This window comes from Zea mays, chromosome 1 (assembly GCF_902167145.1).
Source record: "Zea mays cultivar B73 chromosome 1, Zm-B73-REFERENCE-NAM-5.0, whole genome shotgun sequence".
NCBI classification, from domain to species: Eukaryota; Viridiplantae; Streptophyta; class Magnoliopsida; order Poales; family Poaceae; genus Zea; species Zea mays.
In genome coordinates, this window is record NC_050096.1 from 161,413,406 (window position 1) to 161,419,405 (window position 6,000).

Consider the following 6,000-nt stretch of genomic DNA (forward strand, 5'->3'; position numbering starts at 1 on the left):
GCCAACCCAAACATACAACCGGCTCAAGACCCTTATCAACAAAATAAGGAGTTATGGAAGCACGCGATGGACGGACCATGACGTCGTCCGACTATTACTAAGGTCATTTACCGTTCTTGATCCTCATCTCGTGAACAATATTCGTGAGAATCCCAGGTACACGAAGATGACGCCCGAGGAGGTACTCGGAAAATTCGTAAGCGGGCGGATGATGATCAAGGAGGCAAGATACGTGGACGACGCCTTGAATGGACCAATCAACGAACCGCAACCTCTTGCTCTCAAAGCAACAAGAAGCAAGGAGGCGCTACCTAGCAAGGTGGCACAAAATGAGGCGGCCAGACTTAATGATGAAGAGATGGCTCTCATCATCAAACGCTTCAAGACGGTGCTAAAAGGCCACAAGGGGCAGCCAAGCAAGACCAAGACAAAAGGGAAGCGCTCATGCTTCAAGTGCGGTAAGATTGGTCATTTTATCGCTAACTGCCCCGATAACGATAGTGACCAGGAACAGGGGAACAAGAGGGAAAAGAAGAAGAATTACAAGAAGGCCAAGGGCGAGGCACATATCGGAAAGGAGTGGGATTCGGATTGCTCCTCCGACTCCGACAATGAAGGACTCGCCGCCACCGCCTTCAACAAGTCATCTCTCTTCCCTAACGAGCGTCACACTTGCCTCATGGCAAGGGAGAAGAAAGTAAGTACTCGAAACTCTACTTATGCTTCTTCTAGTGAGGATGAGTCTAGTGATGATGATGACATAGACTATTCATACTTATTTAAGGGCCTAGATAGAACCAAGGTAGACAAAATAAATGAATTAATTGATGCCTTGAATGATAAGAATAGGCTTTTAGAAAAGCAAGAGGATTTGTTGTATGAAGAACATGACAAATTTGTAGAAGCACAAAAATCACTCGCATTAGAAATTAAGAGAAATGAAATGCTTTCTTGTGAGTTGTCTACATGTCATGATTCAATTGCTAGTTTAAAGAGCAAAAATGATGATTTAAATGCTAAGCTAGAAAAATCTAGTAAATTAACATCTTGTGTAGAACATGTTGTGATTTGCACTAGGTGTAAAGACTTTAATGTTGATGCTTGTAGTGAACACCTAGAGTGCATTTCTAAATTAAATGATGAAGTAGCTAGTCTTAATGCCCAACTCAAGACTAGCAAGAGTGATTTGGATAAAGTAAAATTTGCAAGGGATGCCTACACAATTGGTAGACACCCCTCAATTAAGGATGGGCTTGGCTTCAAGAGGGAAGTCAAGAACTTGACAAGCCATAAGGCTCCCATCTCCGCCAAGGAGAAAGGGAAGACCTCTATGGCTACTAGTGTTAAAAAGAACCATGCCTTTTTGTATCATGATAGGAAAAATTCTAGAAATGCTTTTAGAAGATATGATGCTTTTGATTCACATGTTTATGATTCTTATGCTATGACTGCTTCTAGTTCTCATGTTGTGCATGATAGAAAAGTTGGTAGGAGGAATGTTGTTCATAATATGCCTAGGAGAAATGTTGTTAATATTCCTAGGAATGTTAATGATCCTTCTACAATATATCATGCTTTGAATGCTTCCTTTGCAATTTATAGAAAGGATAGGAAGATAGTTGCTAGGAAGTTAGGGGCAAAATGCAAGGGAGACAAAACTTGCATTTGGGTCCCTAAGGATATTTGCACTAACCTTGTAGGACCCAACAAGAGTTGGGTACCTAAGTCCCAAGCCTAAATTTGCCTTGCAGGTTTATGCATCCGGGGGTTCAAGCTGGATTATCGACAGCGGATGCACAAACCATATGACGGGGGAGAAGAAAATGTTCACCTCCTACGTCAAGAATAAGGATTCCCAAGATTCAATTATATTCGGTGATGGGAATCAAGGCAAGGTAAAAGGATTAGGTAAAATTGCAATCTCAAATGAGCACTCAATTTCCAATGTGTTTTTAGTTGAGTCCTTGGGATATAATTTGCTATCTGTTAGTCAATTATGCAACATGGGGTATAACTGTCTATTTACAAATGTAGATGTGTCTGTCTTCAGAAGAAGTGATGGTTCACTAGCTTTTAAGGGTGTATTAGACGACAAACTTTATTTAGTTGATTTTGCAAAAGAAGAGGCCGGTCTAGATGCATGCTTAATAGCTAAGACTAGCATGGGCTGGCTGTGGCATCGCCGCTTAGCACATGTGGGGATGAAGAACCTTAACAAGCTTCTAAAGGGAGAACACGTGATAGGTTTGACTAACGTGCAATTCGAAAAAGATAGACCTTGTGCAGCTTGTCAAGCAGGTAAACAAGTGGGAGGAGCACATCACAGCAAGAATGTGATGACCACCTCAAGACCCCTGGAGCTGCTACACATGGACCTCTTCGGACCCGTCGCCTATCTGAGCATAGGAGGAAGTAAGTATGGTCTAGTTATTGTTGATGACTTTTCCCGCTTCACTTGGGTGTTCTTTTTGCAGGATAAGTCTGAAACCCAAGGGACCCTCAAGCGCTTCCTCAGGAGAGCTCAAAATGAGTTTGAGCTCAAGGTGAAGAAGATAAGGAGTGACAATGGGTCCGAGTTCAAGAACCTTCAAGTGGAGGAGTTCCTTGAGGAGGAAGGGATCAAGCACGAGTTCTCCGCTCCCTACACACCACAGCAAAATGGTGTGGTAGAGAGGAAAAACAGGACGCTAATCGATATGGCGAGGACAATGCTTGGAGAATTCAAGACCCCCGAGTGTTTTTGGTCGGAAGCCGTGAACACGGCTTGCCACGCCATCAACAGGGTCTATCTTCATCGCCTCCTCAAGAAGACTTCGTATGAGCTACTAACCGGTAACAAACCCAATGTATCTTACTTTCGTGTATTTGGGAGCAAGTGCTACATTCTAGTGAAGAAGGGTAGAAATTCTAAGTTTGCTCCCAAAGCTGTAGAAGGGTTTTTGTTAGGTTATGACTCAAATACAAAGGCGTATAGAGTCTTCAACAAATCATCGGGTTTGGTTGAAGTCTCTAGCGACGTTGTATTTGATGAGACTAATGGCTCTCCAAGAGAGCAAGTTGTTGATTGTGATGATGTAGATGAAGAAGATGTTCCGACGGCCGCTATACGAACCATGGCGATTGGAGAAGTGAGGCCACAGGAACAAGATGAACGAGATCAACCTTCTTCCTCAACTATGGTGCATTCCCCAACCAAAGATGACGAACAGGTACCTCAAGTGGAGGCGCTTGATCAAGGGGGAGCACAAGATGATCAAGTGATGGAGGAAAAAGCGCAACCAGCACCTCCAACCCAAGTTCGAGCGATGATTCAAAGGGATCATCCCGTCGACCAAATTCTGGGTGACATTAGCAAGGGAGTAACTACTCGATCTCGATTAGTTAATTTTTGTGAGCATTACTCCTTTGTCTCTTCTATTGAGCCTTTCAGGGTAGAGGAGGCCTTGCTAGATCCGGACTGGGTGTTGGCCATGCAGGAGGAGCTCAACAACTTCAAGCGCAATGAAGTTTGGACACTGGTGCCTCGTCCGAAGCAAAATGTTGTGGGAACCAAGTGGGTATTCCGCAACAAACAGGACGAGCATGGGGTGGTGACGAGGAACAAGGCTCGACTTGTGGCAAAAGGTTATGCCCAAGTCGCAGGTTTGGACTTTGAGGAGACATTTGCTCCTGTGGCTAGGCTAGAATCAATTCGTATTTTGCTAGCATATGCCGCTCACCATTCTTTCAGGTTGTACCAAATGGATGTGAAGAGCGCTTTCCTCAACGGGCCGATCAAGGAGGAGGTGTACGTGGAGCAACCCCCTGGCTTCAAGGATGAACGGTACCCCGACCACGTGTGTAAGCTCTCTAAGGCGCTCTATGGACTTAAGCAAGCCCCAAGAGCATGGTATGAATGCCTTAGAGACTTTTTAATTGCTAATGCTTTCAAGGTTGGGAAAGCCGATCCAACTCTTTTTACAAAGACTTGTGATGGTGATTTGTTTGTGTGCCAAATTTATGTCGATGACATAATATTTGGTTCTACTAACCAAAAGTCTTGTGAAGAGTTTAGCAGGGTGATGACGCAGAAATTCGAGATGTCGATGATGGGCGAGTTGAACTACTTCCTTGGGTTCCAAGTGAAGCAACTCAAGGACGGCACCTTCATCTCCCAAACGAAGTACACGCAAGATCTGCTAAAGCGGTTTGGGATGAAGGACGCCAAGCCCACAAAGACTCCGATGGGGACCGACGGACACATCGACCTCAACAAAGGAGGTAAGTCCGTTGATCAAAAAGCATACCGGTCAATGATAGGTTCTTTGCTTTACTTATGTGCTAGTAGACCGGATATTATGCTTAGCGTATGCATGTGTGCTAGATTTCAATCCAATCCTAAGGAGTGTCACTTAGTGGCGGTAAAGCGAATTCTTAGATATTTGGTTGCTACGCCTTGCTTCGGGCTCTGGTATCCAAAGGGGTCTACCTTTGACTTAGTTGGATACTCAGACTCCGACTATGCTGGATGTAAGGTCGATAGGAAGAGTACATCGGGGACGTGCCAATTCTTAGGAAGGTCCCTGGTGTCATGGAACTCTAAGAAACAAACCTCCGTTGCCCTATCCACCGCTGAGGCCGAGTACGTTGCCGCAGGTCAGTGTTGCGCGCAACTACTTTGGATGAGGCAAACCCTCCGGGACTTTGGCTACAATCTGAGCAAAGTCCCACTCCTATGTGACAATGAGAGTGCTATCCGCATGGCGGAGAATCCTGTTGAGCACAGCCGCACAAAGCACATAGACATCCGGCATCACTTTTTGAGAGACCACCAGCAAAAGAGAGATATCGAAGTGTTTCATGTTAGCACCGAGAACCAGCTAGCCGATATCTTTACCAAGCCTCTAGATGAGAAGACCTTTTGCAGGCTGCGTAGTGAGCTAAATGTCTTAGATTCGCGGAACTTGGATTGAATTATAGCATACATGTGTTTATGCCTTTAGTCAGGTTCATTCTGCATTTTGTTGCTTATTGTGGTGCTCAAGTTGTACAAACACTCCCTGGACCTCACAAGTCCGTTGCAAAGTGATGCACATGTTTAGGGGGAGATGTGTTACAACTTGACCCTTTGAGACTAACCATTTGCTTGAGTTTGCTTGATTTAGTCTCGAAGGTGGATTGAAAGGGAAAGGTGAACTTGGACCATGCAAGACTTCCACTGCACTCCGATGAGAGGGTAACTTATTCCAAGTTCATCTCTATGATCTTATTGCCTTTGTACTCTTAATTGAAGATTTTGGTGAGGCAATGGGGTTACAGGGCCAAGATTAATCCCGTTTTGGTGCTTGATGCCAAAGGGGGAGAAAATAAAGGCCAAAGCGATAAATGGATCAGCTACCACTTGAGAGATTTTGAAAATAGTAGAATAGAGCTTTTTGTTTTGGCAAAACTCTTTTATTGTGTCTCTTGCGATAAATGGACCAGCTACCACTTGAGAGATTTTGAAAATAGTAGAATAGAGCTTTTTGTTTTGGCAAAACTCTTTTATTGTGTCTCTTGTCAAAAGTTGGCTTCTTGTGGGGAGAAGATGTAATTATGGGAAATAGGGGAAGTTTTTGAAATCTTTGATCAATCTCTTTTGGAATGACTCTCTTTATGCCTCAACATGTGTGTTTGACATAGAGATAGAGATTTGAGTTTGATTTGCAAAAACAAACCAAGTGGTGGCAAAGGATGATCCATATATGCCAAAATTGAATCAAAATCAATTTGAGTTTTATTTGAAGTGTTTTTGCACTTGTTCTAGTTGCTTTATGTTGTGTTGGCATAAATCACCAAAAAGGGGGAGATTGAAAGGGAAATGTGCCCTTGGGCCATTTCTAAGTATTTTGGTGATTGAGTGCCAACTCAAGTGCTTAAAATGTGAATTTATGCAATGGATGAACAAAGTGCAAATCAAGAGCAAAGGTATGTTTCTAAGTCTTAGTACATTGGCTTTGTGTACTAATATATTTGTCTAAG